This window comes from Pinus tabuliformis, chromosome 9 (assembly GCF_031772625.1).
Source record: "Pinus tabuliformis cultivar Carrire ecotype Pingquan chromosome 9, CPIR1, whole genome shotgun sequence".
NCBI lineage: Eukaryota > Viridiplantae > Streptophyta > Pinopsida > Pinales > Pinaceae > Pinus > Pinus tabuliformis.
Genome location: NC_142307.1, coordinates 1,859,532,148 through 1,859,549,063, shown reverse-complemented (window position 1 = coordinate 1,859,549,063; position 16,916 = coordinate 1,859,532,148). Strand labels below are relative to the sequence as shown.

The 16,916-nt window shown below is 40.0% G+C and overlaps 1 pseudogene; it reads left to right on the top strand.

Annotated features, from left to right (window-relative positions):
- The window catches only part of LOC149156293 (protein RETARDED ROOT GROWTH, mitochondrial-like), a 149,972-nt pseudogene extending 133,732 nt beyond the window's left edge, over window positions 1-16,240 (top strand).
- The last annotated feature ends 676 nt before the right edge of the window (window positions 16,241-16,916 follow it).

Here is a 16,916-nt window from a genome sequence, read left to right as displayed (position 1 = left end):
AACTACAGTTGATGGGACACTTATTCCAAGTAGATTTTTGGGTAAGAAATCCTAGTGTGGGTGTTCATTGGTTTATTATGGCTAAGGAAATTGGAAAATGAAATGGCTAAGGATTTGGAATGGAAAAATGGCATTTTTGGCACATTTATTGATGAAAAATTGAAAATTAGGAGAAAAGGAAGGTCAAAGGTCAAAGGTTGCATGTGAGGAGGAAAATGAAGGAAAATAATGTAAATGGAAGAAAATAGAGGCCTAATTGATAAAAAAGATTATGAGGATTAGTTGGTACCTTTTTTTAGGTCAGTTTGGAGCTCTCTCATTATTCTCTCTCTCTCCCTCTCCCACTCTTGGACACACAGATTTTTCTTGGAGCACATTATTATTGGATCAAGAAAGGAAGAGAAGGCAATAGGAAGGAAGGAGAAAGCATGTAAGAGCAAGATCAAACAACTATAGCAGGATTCTTTACAGGTATCGATTTGCATGTGTGTTTTCCTTGCAAGATTTGGCATGCATGGTATTTCATGTGGTTCTTTGTGGTTATCGCATGGGTTTTTCTAGGTGTGACAATGTTTTCAGCCTCTCCTTTCCATTTCCCGATAGCCATGGTGTGATGGGGTTCTCAAGTTTTGGTTGAGTTGGATTGTCAGATGGATCTGAAGCTCAGTCAGGTGGATCTCCAAATAATAGAACACATGGCACAATAACCCCTGAACAAGATTGTGGGTTGTGGTAGAGCCAGATTTTTTGTTGCCTCGGTGGGCCTAGGAATCCTCAATTGGTGAATGGTAGGATATACAATAAAGGCTAGTAATCTTTTGATGTGATATGCATTAAATCCGAGAGAGTGGGTCTTATTTTAGAGCCTAGTGATCCAGTGTGGATTGCGGTACTGCTTGGGAGACTAGGAGACAAGAAAATTCCTCACGGTGTAGATGGAGAAATCTGGTGGCATATATGCTTGTTATAGCCTGGTGATCTAGTCGAGATCATGGTAAAGCCTATTATTACATGTTTATTGTGTTGGCCTAGTGATCTAGGATGGATTATGGTAAAGCTTAGTTTCTATTGACGAGGGTGAGGTGCTTTAGCCTCAAGATGCCCTGGTTGGTTCTTTTGGTTAGTGTCCCACATTGATTCTTGGAATATCGCACGGTGGTCAATGGTTAAAGAGAGAATTGGCTCATCCATTCTATGGTAAAGTGGAACGTGGTATTCCCATTCCAGGTTGGATTTTATATCATTAATATGAGGTTATTTCTCCTTATTAATTCATGAGTATTATACTGGTTTATATTTGGAATCTATGGCTGTTGTATCCTTGATATTTTTGTTGTTATTATGTTGGTTATAAGCATGTATTATGACACTGATGATGTATGGATCTTCTCATGTTTTTATTTGTAAATGAATTAATAATGTATATATGACCTAATAGATGATAATTCAACGAATGGTATAAGGAAAAATTCTTCTTAGCAATTCTTAGATAAGTATGAAACCCCTATGCTTAGATTTATTGTTTACACCTATAGATTACATATTTGTGACATGTTTGATTAAATGCCTATCATGGTTAGTAGGCATCCAGTCAAGCCCTAGTTCAAGTAATCGCATTTGTATAATCATCTCATTGTTAACTTTCTGTTTTGAAGGTGTCATTTAGTTCTGGTAAGTGACCTGGGCTATTGGCTTGAAAAATTGGCACAAATCCCAAGGATGCAAGCATAAAACTTGGCAGAAAAGTCACTAGACACTAGTATACCACATTGTGGGAGTGTCCAAAGCCCTCTAGATGCATGCATCCCCATATCAAGGAAGCATTTGGGAGTTTAATTGTCTAAAATATTAGTGGGACCCAAGGGATGGTTAACTGAGAGGCTGGGATGGTTCCTTGGAGTATTGTTGTTGATGTGGAAGGTTTGTATGGTGTGTTTCCATCAATTCCACTTCCTTAAGGTCATCAACGAGGTTAAATCCCATCATAGTAGCCTATTGTCACATGTTTACTTCGTTGGAATGTTACATGGATAGATGTGGAAGGAGGGTGTTACACAAGAGATGTATCATTTACATTCCTATATTGTTTCCCCTTGTTATTTCTTATCCTCTAGTGATAAATATAGAGACCTTTGAACCCATACTCTAACCCTCCCAGGATTCTACTGCATGTCAAGCCATCACTACAAAAAAAAACCAACCCATCACCAAAAGAGAAACCCAAAGTCTACAATACCACCCTGAGTAATTACAACTAGAAATGCACCCTATGTTACTTGTTGCTCAAAATATTTGCCCCACATTTGACAAGGGAGTGCCCTTGACATAGCAGAAAAATGGAGAGCAAGGTATTTCATTCTAGACTCTATCATTGTGGTCATCATCAACATCCCATGATGTAACAACCTTGGTAAAAATTCCATGTAATAAAAGTTAATAAAGGAAAAATAATAACTATGGTTGATGGAACATGTATTCCAAGCTGAATGTTGGGAAAGACATCCTAGTCTAGGTGTTCATTGGTTTATTATTTCTAAGGAAATTGGAAAAGGTAATGGCTAAGGCTTTGGAAATGAAAAATGGAATTTTTGGGACATTTATTTATGAAAAATGGAAAATAGGAGAAAAGGAAGTTGAAAGGTCACAAGTTGCATGTGAGGAGCAAAATGAAGTAAAATAATGGAAATTGAAGAAAATAGAGGCCTAATTGATAAAAATGTTTTTGAGGATGAGTTGGTACCTTTTTTGAGGTAAGTTTTGGAGCTCTCTCATTACTTTCTCTCTCTCCCTCTCTCTATCTCTCTCTCGCTCACTCTTGGACACTTAGAGTTTTCCTGGAGCACTTTCAAATTGGATCAAAAAAGTAAAATAAGGCAAGAGGAAGGAAGGAGCAAGCAAGGAAGAGTAGGATCAAGTAGTTACAACAAGATTCTTTGTAGGTATTGATTTTCATGTGTGTTTTCCTTGTTAGATTTGGCATGCATGGTATTGCATGTGGTTCTTTGCTATTATCGCATGGGTTTTACCTGGTGTGACAGTGTTTTTAGCCTAGCCCTACCATTTTCGAATAGTCATGGTGTGAAGGGGTTCTCATGTTTTGGCTGAGCTAGTTATCCAGATGGATTCGAAGCTAAGTGAGGTGGATCTCTGAATAATAGAACATATGGCCTAGTAACCCTTGAACTAGATTGTGGGTTGTGGTAAATCCAAATTTTGTGTTACCTCCATGGGCCTAAGAATCCTCTACCAGTGAATGGCCATATATACGATAAAGACTAGAGGTGGGTGCTCTACATCATGCCTAATAATCCTAGGATGGGATATGCAGTAAACATAGGAGAGTTGGTCTCATTTTAGGGCCTAGTGATCTGGTGTGGATTTTGGTAAAGCATGAGAGACTAGGAGACATGAAATTCCTCATGGTGTATGTGGATAGATCCAGTGGCATCCATGCTTGTTTTAGACTAGTGATCTGGTGGAGATCATGGTAAAGCCTATTATTACATGTTTATTATGTTGGCCTAGTGATCCAGGATGGATTGTGGTAAAGCCTAGTTTCTATTGATGAGGGTGAGGTGGTTTAGCCTGAGGATGACCTGGTTGGTTTTTCTGGTTTGAGTCCCACATTCATGCTTGGAATATGGCACGAGGGTTAATGGATGAAGAGAGAAATGGCTCACCCATTCTATGGTCGAGTGGAACATCGTAGTCCCATACTAAGTTTCATTTTGCATCATTAATATGAGGTTATTTCTTATTAGTAATTCATTAGTATTATACTAATTTATATGTGGAATCTATGGTTGATGTATCCTTGGTATTTATGTTGTTATTATGTTGGTTATAAGCATGTATTATGTTAGTGATGATGTATGGTTTTCCTAATGTTTTGATTTGTAAATGCATGAACAATGTATCTAGGACCTAATAGATGATAATGCAACTAATGATATAAGGCAACAATGCTTCTTATCGATCCTTAGATAAGAATAAGACCCCTATCCTCAGATCTATTATTTACACCTATGGATTACATATTTGTGACATGTTTGATGAAATGTTTGTCATGGCTAGTAGCGGTGTAGTCAATCCCTGGTTCAATAAATTTCATTTGTATCATCGTTTCATTGTTATCTTTCTATTGTGAATGTGTCATTTATTTTTGGGGAGTGATCTGGGCTCTGGGTTTGAAAAAGTGTCTCAAATCCTAAGATGCAAGCACAAAATTGGGAAAAAAAGTCCCTAAATGCTAGCATACCATATTATGGGAGTTTCCATAGCCCTCTACATGCATGCACACCCATATCAAGGGAGCATCTAGGAGTTTAATGGTCTACAACTTTAGTGGGACCTAGGGGTTGGTAACCTAAGAGGTTGGGATGGTTCCTGGGAGTCTTGAGACTAATGTGGAAGGTCTATATGGTGTGTTTCTATCGATTCCACTTCCCTAAGGTCATATAGAAGGTTGGATCCCATCATAGTAGCCTCTCGTCACATTTTTACCCTAGTTGTTTGAATACTTGGGTAAATGTAGGAGAACAGTGTAACAGATTTGTATTAGAGCATGGTTCGCCCGTTGGACTAGATGAACGATGTGTGTTAATCATGCATTCATGTCAATTGAATGTGTGTTAATCATCCTTGTGGTCTATATGCGTGTTGCATATGCATGGTGTCGATCATGGTTGCAGTGACGTCGCCATGTGAAAGAGGATGTTTTTGATGTGAAGTGTGTCACCATGAGTGTATGATTGATTCCATGTTGTTTATGCTTGTGTATTGTCAGTGTACATTCGTATCATTGTCGTTGTCATGCAGGAGGTCATGGTATGTGTAGTTGATATGGTTATGCATTGATGACTGGACTCTAGCTAAAATGATGGTTATATGCTTATGTAGTATATGTATATAACCTTTCATGATTATGTTTTACATATACTATGTTCATTGGTTGACATTGTAAACAAGATATCCTCCCGAACGTTTTCTAAGGTACGTTGGTTTATTGTGATTTGGTTTAGCTGACATAGTATGCCTTGCAGGAAAGAGATCAAAATGGCTAGCAATATGGTAGACTACAATGATTCTCCCTATGAATCAGATGAGCAAAATGGTGTTGGGAACTCTTCTGATTTAATAGACAAATTGAGAATCTTGAAGGAATATATAAGGAGTTGTAAGGTGGACAACGACAAAGTCATGTAGGCACAAGAGAAACAAGCATAGGGTAATGTGATATGACTTCATATTTTATCAGAATTGAATTGAAAAGGACCACTTCGGATCAGCCATAGACAAGAGGATAGAACTAATGGGGCATATGGCAGTAGGTCTCATGGTGGTCACAGATATGGCAGATTGTTGGAAACTCTTGATAAGAGAGATTATGGATACAAGTATTATTCGAGTTCTGGTTCTGATAGGCATCATGATTATCATCGTTATCATCCTTACAAGAAGTGTGATAGGGGATACATTCCCAATGATTTTAAGAAATAAAATCCACCTACTTTTGATGGGGACTTGGAGAAACCAGAAGATGTAAAGGCTTGGATACTTGGGATGAACAAGTTCTTTGAGTTTCATGATTACACAAATAATATGAAGGCCATAGTAGCTATCCTCAACATGAGAGGTATAGTAGATATCTAGTGGTAATATGTGAAGTAGGTTAGAGACATCAGGGCAGAGGATTTGAGTCGTCATGAGTTCAAGAGGCGTTTAAGGAAGAAGTACTTGTTAGAAAGGTACTACGACAATAAGGCCAAATAATTCTTTGAGCTAAATATGGGATCAATGACAAATGAAGAGTGTATGACCAAGTTCCTGTAGCTATTGAGGTTTGTACCATATATTAAATATTAAAAAGCTAAAGTTCATTAATTTTTCAATGGTTTTCCATGATCATTTAGAGATCGAATTGAGTATGATGACCCTTGGTCACTTGAGGAAGTTATTGGGAAATTGAAGAATTGTTATGAACCGTCAAAGAATAATAATGAATATTAGAAAGGATGGAAAGGGAAAGACAAAGGTAAAGTTAAATTGAAGTCGAAAAGAGGAAGGCCTAATAATATAGCAGAGAAAGAAACTTTGGAACCATAAAAGAAGCTCAATACAACTAGACAGGGACATGGATCACAACACCAACATAGAGGTGATGGTACTATATGGTTGGAGTGTTGGACATGTCATAAGGAATACCTTAAGAGAGATTGTCCATAGAATCAAGGTGGTAGGCCTTAGATATATATTACACGGGAGGCGCTGACTGTTGGGTATGTTAGTTAGAGTGTTCCTCACATCTATATAACATTGGATAACATACAGGAAGACCGCCATCCATCTATCATTGAGATGAATGGTAAGACTTGTGATCAAGATGTTTATATTCATATTGATCCTGGATCTAATTATAGTTATGTTAGTCCCAACTTGGTGGATAAGTGTGGTTTTAATAAATAAGTGCATGCATAACCTTGGTTAGTGCAGTTGGCTACAACTAGAAAGAAGTGAGTTCATCACTGGGTAAGAGCTTATGCATTTGATTTGAATGGTAATCTTATCATGACACATTTGAATATATTACCATTGGGATAATAAAATATGTTGTTGGGTATGGTTTGGTTGTACCTTCACAGGAATAAGGTCGATTGTTATGACAAGGCCATTGAGTGCTTGGATGATAATGGGGAACCAAGATCCTTACAGGGAAAGAGGAAAGCCACATCAGTTAGGATGGTGAAAACTATACAGGCAAAGCACAGTCATAGAAAAGGGTGTGTCTTATTTGTAGTGCATGTTTCTAGTGACAAAGGTAAGGAAGTTGAGGATACAGATGTTTTTGAAAGTTACTCAGTTCTACAATAGTTCTAGGATTTGTTTCCCATAGACATTTCAAAGCTTCCACATCACAGGGAAATAGATGTTTCTATTGTTTTAGTGCCACGAGCAGCTCCAAAATCAAAAGCACCTTACAGGATGAGAACACCTTAATTGGTACACTTGAAGTAAATGTTGGACAAGGGATACATTAGGCCAAGTGTACCACCTTGGGGCGCACTGTTATTATTTGTGAATAAGTAGGAAGTTACTCTTAGATTATTCATTGACTACATGCAATTGAATAAAGAGACCATCAAGAATAGGTATCTATTTCCTAGGATTGATAACTTGGTTGATTAGTTGAAGGGAGAAACAATATTCTCAAAGATTGGTCTAAGATCTAGATATCATCAAGTATGCATTATAAAGGAGGACATTCAGAAGAAAATTTTTTGGACCTAGTATGGGAATTATGAGTTTATTGTAGTTCCATTCAGTTTCACTAATTCTCTCTTGAGAAATGGCAACAAGAAATTCCAATTTAATTTGTCCTTGAATTAAATAGTGAATTAAAATCAAATTATATTCTCATAAGAACTTGTAAATAGTGAATTAAGTTTAATTAACTTAATTAGCTTAGGAATTTTGAGTTGGAAGTCTTCATGTATTCATGTATATGTTCTCCCTAAATTTTAGGAGTCCGGGATGAGTTTATTTGATTTGTAATTAGATTAACTCAGTTTACTGAGTTATGGTTAGTTAAATTAGTTCTAACTATTTGTGGAACTAATAAAGGACTAACAGTCAGTTGGTGCACTAGTGCATCCACTAGTGTTACTCCAATTAACTGAAGATTCACTCATGAGAAGCTCATGCATGTCAGTTCAGAGAAAGACCGAATTGAGACTAGAGTGCAGGGACAATGTACTATCAATTGTATGACTTACTGAGTTGTAAATATCATGCATGCAATTAGAGAAGGACCTATGATTGGATTGCACAATTTCATAAGCATGAATTTATTTTAAATGTGGGATATTCATCCTAGGAATTGTGCAAGGAAATACGGGCTTGGAAAGAAGTGGAGATAGTCTAAGTGTGGATAACAGTAGGCTTGTGAGGTAGAGAGTTCAACATGCTTGTGCAGAATCGTTCTTATGAGAACAATCTTTGTATCTTCACTCATATTTTTGATTTAATGTAATACAGATAGGCAGGGTTTTGATTTGTGAATTTCCCCAAAAAATCTTATTATGTTATTTGCCATTGATTTGTCTTCTTCTTGTTCATATTGTTTCATAGATCTATTGGCTTCTGTTGGTTGAAAGCAAAAGTATATTCTTATCCTGTTCTTTAGTAAATTGTATGAGCTTGTGAATCTATAGGAAACTCTACATGGTATCAGAGTTGAACTCAATATACTAGAGGATATTTTGAAGTTTTAAGTTTTGGGTTACAAGTGAAATTCGAATTTGAAATACATACTTCAGGATTGGCAGATGGAATTCTACGGTTTGCGGCTCGAGTATGCCTTGAAAGGAAGCTCAAATGTTATAGCCTGGAGGGATAGAATGGAGGCTATCCTGGAAGATAATGGCTTGAAGGAATTTGTTGATCAAGGAATTCCTAACTCAGCAACATTAGATACACAAAATATGGTTGAGTGGGAGAAGTGTGTGGTGAAGGCGAGGCAGATAATACTTGAGGGAGTTCGAGACCACATTGTCTCAAATATCCATGGCAAGGAAACTCTATATGCTATGTGGAAAGCATTGACGGACTTGTATCAGAACAACAATGACCAAAAGAAATTCACACTAAAAGACAATCTTTAAAAAATCGCGATGGAGAAAGGTGAGACTATTCCAAAATACTTAACCAAGTTCACTCAATGTTGTGATGAAATTTGAAGTGTTGGAATCACAATTGTTGAGGATGATATGGTAATTCTTTCGCTTCTAGCACTCCTAAAGAGTTGGAATAGTTATCAGGACTCGTTCAATGGTCAGGAGAAGTTTCCAAATTGGGAACAACTGTGGTTGGATTTGATGCAAGAGGAGATCAGGAGGGACACCAAGGATGGCTCTTGATCAAAGATTGATGATGAAGAGAACTATGCCTTAGCGATTAAGGTGAAGAAGAGGAAAGGTAAAGTTTCCCATTCCAAATTGGATTCTTGTCAATGAGTTAAGAAGAAAGACATGATGAAAGTGAAGTTCTATCATTGTCATGATTTGGGATATTTTTCTACAAATTGTCCACTCAAGAAGTCCAAGACAAAGTCCTTAGGAGGAGTGGTGGGTGAGGCTTTGGCCTCTCAATTTGAATTGGACTTTTCCCTCATTGCATACATGGTGTCATCAATGATGGGAAGTGTATGATACTTATATAGTGGAGCTTCATTCCACATTACTCGGGACAAGGATTTATTTAGTGACCTAGAGGAGAATGATCTCCATATGTATATCGAGATGGGTGATGATGGGAGGTATAATGCTACTGGATTGGGAACAGTTACCTTTTAGAGGGAGCATGGGGCTCCACTCACCTTCAAGAATATTATGTATGTGTCTGGGACAAAGAATAAATTGCATCCATTTCCATGCTTAAGTATAAAGGTTATGATGTGATATTCTCGAAAGGAAAGGTGTTCCTTCGACACATAGCGACGGGAAAAGTAAAGAAGATAGGGATTTGGGTGAGGATTCTCTATAAACCAGAGGTAGAGGATTGTGTTGCTTTGAGAACAAGAGAAGAGATGGTGCCGAGCCGAGACATTGGCGAGTTGTGGCACAGGCGATTATGCCACTTGCATCATGGGGCTTTGAAGATCATGCAGCAAATCTCCACCGGCTTTCCCAAAGCTACGCTAGAGATATCTTCTACATGAAAGGGGTGTACCTTGGCTAAGTACACCAAGTCTTCCTTTCACAACAGAGGCAATCGAGCAAAGGCTATTCTAGAGTGAGTTAATTCAGATGTTTTTGGACCATTCTCGATAGTATCCTTGGCCAAACACATGTATTATGTTATATTTGTTGATGAATTTTCTCGAAATGATGGATATTTGTCATGCAGAAAAAGGATCAAACCTTCACAAAGTTTTGCGAGTTTAAAGAATTGGTGGAGAAAGAGTCAAGAAAGAAGGTTAAATCTCTATGGAGTGATAATAGTGGTGAGAATGTCTCCAATGAGTTTAATAACTTCTATGTAGCTCAAGGGATTAAACGGGAGTTGAGAGAACCCCATAACCCTTAGCAGAATGGGGTGGTGGAGAGCAAGAACAAAAGCATAGTAGGGGAAGCGAGGGTGATGTTGCATGATTAGGGTATCCCACTACACTTGTGGACTTAGGCCTACAACACAGTGGTTTATGTTTAGAAATAGCCCACATCAAATACTTTCGATGAAGACACCAGAGGAGGCTTATTCCTGTAAGAGGCCAGATGTTGGTCACTTCAGGATTTTTGGGTCATCGGCATATTTCCAAGTAACCAAAGATGCACAAAAGAAGCTTAAGATGATAAAATAGTTGGGGATATTTTTGGGGTACACTGATACACCTCACAACTATCAGGTGCACTTGCCGATCTACAGGATGACGGTTGTTCATGGGCATGTCAGATTCGATCAGGAGAAGGCCATGCGAGTTTCCCTTGAGATGGAGCTTTTATAACATGCGGTTGAGAATATTTTAGCTCCTAAGGTTAAGGAGCCTCAGATTGATGTGGAGTAGGCACATGCAGAGGTTCCAAGAGTGGATACATCCACTTCGGCAGAGTCTTCCAGAGATGGGAGAAAGAACACCAGAGACATGGATAGATTGTTGTTGGATGCTAGAGAGAATGTTGGAGCACCCACATCACAATGTACAGAAAGGAGGTATCCTGATATGTACATTGGATACATGGCTCTTATGACTGGATGTGTTGTGACAAAGCCATCTTCCTTTGAGGAAGCAGGGTAGAAGCTGGTTTGGGTTGGTGCCATGGTGGAGGAGTATGACTCTATAGTTCGTAATGGTTTTTCAGATGTGGTTCCAAGACTAGAGGATAAGTCTATGGTAAGGTCCCATTAGCTTTACAAGGTAAAGCAAGCAACAGATGGTAGTGTGGAGAAGTGCGAGGCTAGATTTGTGGCCCATGTCTTTTCACAAGTAGAGGGGTTTAGCTATGATAAGAGCCTCTCTCCTGTTGAAAGGTACTTGTTGATCAAATCTATATTGGGACTATCAGCACATACGGGGTGGAAGATACATCAGATGGATCTAAAGACAACCTTCCTTAATGGCACGATTGAGGAAGACGTGTACATAGAGCATCCTAAAGGTTTTGAAACGTTCGACCATGTGTCAATTGTGTGCTAACTCAAGAGAGCATTATATGGGTTGAAGGAAGCACCTTGTGCTTGGTACACCAGGATAGACAACTACCTCAATAGGTTGGGCTTCATGAAGAGTGAAGCAGATTTGAACCTGTACCACATAGTGGTAGAAGGTAATTTTTTTATTATTATACTTTATGTTGATGATCTCATACTTATAGGTGATGATCAACTGATCAAATCTTGCAAGAGAGTTTGAGATGAAGGAATTGGGGCTCATGCATTACTTTCAGTGCATGGAGGTATGCTAGGGTAATGGGGATTTGTTTGTGTCTCAAAGAAACTATGCCAATGAGATACTCAAGAGGTCCCATGTGGAGAGCTCCAAGCCTATAGAGACTCCTCTAGCTGGTAACTAGAGGAGGGAGGATGCTACTTCGAGAGAGGTAGTGGAAGCTATTGTTTACAAATAGCTTGTGGGTTCACTCATGTACTTAGCGAACACACGACCAAATTTATGCGATGTAGTTAACCAGCTGAGTCAAGAAATGGTTAAGCCTACCAAGTTGCATTGGAAGGCGAAAAAGCTGCAAGTATTGAGATACCTCGGGGGAAATTCTCAGTATGGATGGTGGTACAGACATAAAAAGGGAGTAAAGCTTCAAGGCTTCATTTATGGAGATTGGGAAGGGAGTCCATCTGACAGAAATATCACATCAGGAAGAATCTTGAGTATTGGGTTAGTCACAGTTTCCTGCTACAACAGGAAACAGAGATCAACTTCACTCAGTTCGACAGAGGTAGATTACATTGTTGCGAGTCAGGAAACATCTGAGGCCATTTAGATGAGGAAGATCGTGCTTGGTTTGTTTGGTCAGCAGATGCATCCAACTATGATTTACTGCGATAATCGGAGTTGTATCAAACTCTTTCAAAATCTAGTTTTTTGTGATATGTTATGAAACCGCTCACAAAAAGATAGAAAAGATAGATCAACGACTTAAAAAGAAGCCTCTTCGAGGGGGAAACGTCATTTACATTACACAAATGAACAATTCTTGGATGATACAAATGATAAGACCTCCCTTCTATATATAAGAGTCTAAGGGGTCCCAATACAATTAGAGCTTACATAACAATAATATTGTAGGGGCACAACAATAACAATAATGGGCTTCTATGGGGCATAATAATAACAACATGGGGACTATATGGGCACAATAATACAATAAGGGGGTTGCATTAATAGCAATAAGGGGTTACACTAGTAGTATAGGGACCTAATATGCTCCTCTCCTTCAAAAAGTGTTGTCCTCAATGCTTGAGTAGTTTTGGATGCTTCTATATAAAATTATCATCCTCCCATCTAGAATCTTCAGCAGGTAAGTTCTTCCACTTGATGAGATACTCTAAAATTGATCGATTCCGTAGCTGTTGATTTCTTGTTTTTGTGAGTGCTTCTGGTTGCAAAATGACTTTTCCTTTCTCATCAAGTTTTGGCAATATTGTTTGAACATGGATCTTCTATCCTATAACCTTCTTTAAGCATGAAACATGGAAAACTAGGTGCATTCGGGAAGATACAGGAAGCTGCAATTTGTATTCCATAGTACCAATCTTTTGTAACACCTTGTACAAACCATAATACTTTGGTCATAATTTATTATCCTTCTTAGGTTGCTCAAGGGACATTTGTTTGTATGGTTGTAGTCGTAGAAATACCCAGCCACCTACATCAAAACTTTTTTTGCTGCGATGTTGATTTGCCTGTTGTTTCATTCTATTATGAGCCAAAGTGACATTATCCTTTAAGAGTTTGAGAACTTGTTGTTGATGCTCGATGTGATCTTCCACTGCTTGAACCTTAGAATTTTGTCTTAAAGATCATGTGATGGATGGTGGATGATATCCATAAAGTGCCATAAATGGGGTCAGTTTTGTTGCAGTATGGAAGGAAGTGTTATACCACCATTCAGCTAGAGGCAACCACTTGACCCATTGTGTTTGTTTATCAGATACAAAACAATGAAGAAATACTTCCAAACATTTGTTCACTATCTCAGTTTTCCCATCAGATTGAGGATGATAAGATGAGCTATGAGGTAACTAAGTACCCAAATATTCCACCTCTTGTACTCCAAAGAAACATTTGGAGCTTTTTGCTTATAATTGTTTCTCCTCCAATAGTTTGAGCGCCCTGTCAACATGTTGAACATGATCCTTCCAAGACTTGTGGCAGATTAGTATATCATCAAAAAATACTAACACAGGTTTTCTAAGGAAGGGTTTGAAAATGGAATTCATCAAACCTTGAAATGTAGAAGGTGCATTAGTAAGACCAAAAGGCATGAACAAAAATTCATAATGACCCTCATCAGTTCTAAACAATGTAAACTTTGAAATGGGAATTGATATTGTTACCCGTTTCATAGAGATAGAAAAAAAGTGACCCGATTTTGAAAAGGGGTGATGCAGAACGAACATGTTTTTTTTAGAGCATAGTTTTTGGCACTTTAATTTTTTTATGTACATTACGTTTTAGAATCATTTTAGAATGGTAGTGATTTTCATGCTGATTTAAAAAATTGAGTATTCTGCATCACCCCCTTTTTTTAAAAGACCCGTGTTTTGGCTTTAAATTTTCTAATGTATAAAATTTAAATAATTATTATGTAAATTTGATCTTTTTTGAAGTGGTCGTTTTCTTCACATTTTCTTGTTTTTTATTTTAATTTTAACTTTTTTTTTAGTGAGGTTTTTATTGTTTTGCATTTTTAAATTAGGAGGTCGATATTTAGAATTTTCGATATTCTACATATTTATACATTCTTAATTAATTTTTCAATCCACATGAAATAATTGTTTCTAAAAAACAATTTTTTTGAACAATGGACATAAAAATAACCATTTTTAACATAAATATAACTAAAAAACTACACGTTTTGATAATTTTTTGCTAGAATTGAGATGTCAAAATCACAATTTTTATCCGATAATTTTAACTAAAAATGGTTAAATAATATTTTTTTTATGAATTTCATGTCAAAATAATAATAATAATCATTGTTTTTTTCAAAAAATAATGATTAACTTAAAAATCAATGCGAAAATCACATATTACAAATATAGAACGTATAACAACCCTAATTGAGTGTTTATTCTTCTCATAAAATGTCAAACTCAAAACATTGCAAAGCTTGATTTACAAGCATAACTTAAATTTAATCAAAAATGTCACGTAATCCAAACTCTTCGTCCTCTAGAGTTTCATCATTGTCTTCTTCCACAATATTTTCTGTTTCCTTTTGCTCACTTTCCTCTTCTAATGGGCCTTTGATGTCTGCGAATCTCCCAATGTATGTCTTTCCAAACATTCCATGTAATGGTGGTTGGGGTTCCTTTGCCGTTTTTGCCACACGTGATTCACTAAAGTCCCCTTTATTCAACCCAATTTTTTGCATTACATCTGGAAGAAATTGAAGAACATTAATTCTTTGCTGAATGAAATTGCACTGTACTGGATCTTTTTCAATTGCAATGCAATTTCTTCCTTTTTGAAGGCAACATGCTAGCGTTGTACCTAATTATCAAGCACAAAAGAAATAATGAACTAAATTAGTACAATGACATATTAATTAAAAAATAACATATTGAAATTCAATTCCATATAATAAAACTTACCTGAGCCAAAAATAAATCCAGAACCCAATCTCCTTCATCTGAACAGATGTCTATAAGATAGTTAACCAATAATTGTGGTTTTTTATCAATGTTAACTATCTCTCCTTTTGCTTTTGATTTCGGCAATAAACCAGCCACCAGCTGGGAGGGTGGTTGGTGGCTGGGTGATTCCCACCAGTCGAGTGGGCAGCTAATGGCTGATTCATTCCTGGAATCACCCAGCCACCAGCAGGGCGGGCGGCTGGTGGCTGGGTGATTCCGGGAATCAAACAGCCACCAGCCGGGCAGGCAGCTAGTGGCTGGGTGATTCTGAAAATCAACCAGCCACCAGCCAGGCGGAATCAACCAGCCACCAGCTGGGGGGGCGGCTAGTGGCTGGTTAATTCAGGAATCAACTTGCCACCAGCAGGCTGCCCGGCTGGTGGCTGCTTGATTCCGGGAATCAACCAGCCACCAGCCGGCTGCCCGGCTGGTGGCCGATTGATTCCGGGAATCAACCAGCCACCAGCCGCTTGCCCAACTGCTGGCTGGGTAATTTCAGGAATCACCCAACCACCTACCCGGCTGGTGGCTGGGTGATTTCAGGAATCACCCAGACACTAGCTAGGCCGAGCGAGCGGCTGGTCGCTGGTTGATTCCGGGAATCAACCAGCCACCAGCCGGGCGGGCAGCTAGTGGCTGGTTCATTCCGGGAATGGAATCAACCAGCCATCGGGTGGCTGGTGGCTGGGTGATTCTGGGAATCAACCAGCCACCAGCCGAGCGGGCGGCTGGTTGATTCCGGGAATCAACCAGTCACCAGCCATCCAACCAGCCACCAACCGCCCGATCGGCTATAATCACCTAGCCACCAGCATTGCGGGCGGCTCGTGGCTAGTTGATCCTGGCCAGCGACTGGCTGGTTGATTCCGTGAATCAACTAGCCATCAGCCGCCCGCCCGGCTGGTAGCTGGGTGATTCTGGGAATCAACCAGCCAACAGCCGCTAGTTGATTCCGGGAATCAACTAACCACTAGCCGCTCGCCCGGCTGGTGGCTGGGTGATTTCGGGAATCAACCAACCACCAGGCAGGGAATCAAGCAGCCACCAGCCGGCGCCGGGCGGCCAGTTGGTGGCTGGTTAATTCCGGGAATCAACCAGTCACCAGCCGAGTGGCCAGCTGGTCGCTGCTTTATTCGGGAATCAACCAGGTGATTCCGGGAATCAACCAGGTGATTCCGGGAATCAACCAGCCACCAGCCGGGTAGCCAGTTGGTGGCTGCTTTATTCGGGAATCAACCAGCGACCAGCCGGGTGGCCAGCTGGTGGCTGGTTGATTCCTGGAATCAACCAGCCACTAGCCGGCCGGCCAGCTGGTGGCTTGGTGATTCCGGGAATCAACCAGCCGGGCGGCCGGGTGGTGGCCGGTTGATTCCCGGAATCACCCAGCCACTTTTGGCTCATTAATTCCCTGCTGGTTGATTCCTGGAATCACTCAGCCCCCAGCTAGGTGGGCGGTTGGTGGTTAGTTGATTCCCGGGCTGGTGGCTGGTTGATTCCCGTAATCACCTAGCCACCAGCCATGCGGGCGGCTGGTGGCTGGGTGATTATGGGAATCAACCAACCACCAGACGCCCGCCCGGATGGTGGCTGGGTGATTCTGGGAATCACCTAGCCACCAGCGGAGTCGGGCGGGCGGTTGGTGGCTGGCTGATTCCCGGAATCAACCAGCCACCAGCCGGGCGGCGAGTTGGTGGCTAGGCGACTTGTGGCTCGTTGATTCCCGGAATCAACCAGCCACCAGCTGGCCACCCGGCTGGTGGTTGGTTGATTCCGAGAATCAACCAGCCCCCAGCTGGCCGCCCGGCTAGTCGCTGGTTGATTCTGCGAATCAACCAGCCACTAGCCACCCGCCCGGCTCGGCTGGTGGCTAAGTGATTCCCAGAATCACCCAACCACCATACGGGCGGGCGTCTGGTGGCTGGTTGATTCCCATAATCACCTAGCCACTAGCTTGGCGGCCAACTGGTGGCTTCTTTATTCAGGAATCAACCAGCCACCAGCCGGGCGGCCAGCTGGTGGCTAGTTGATTCCGGAAATCAACCAGC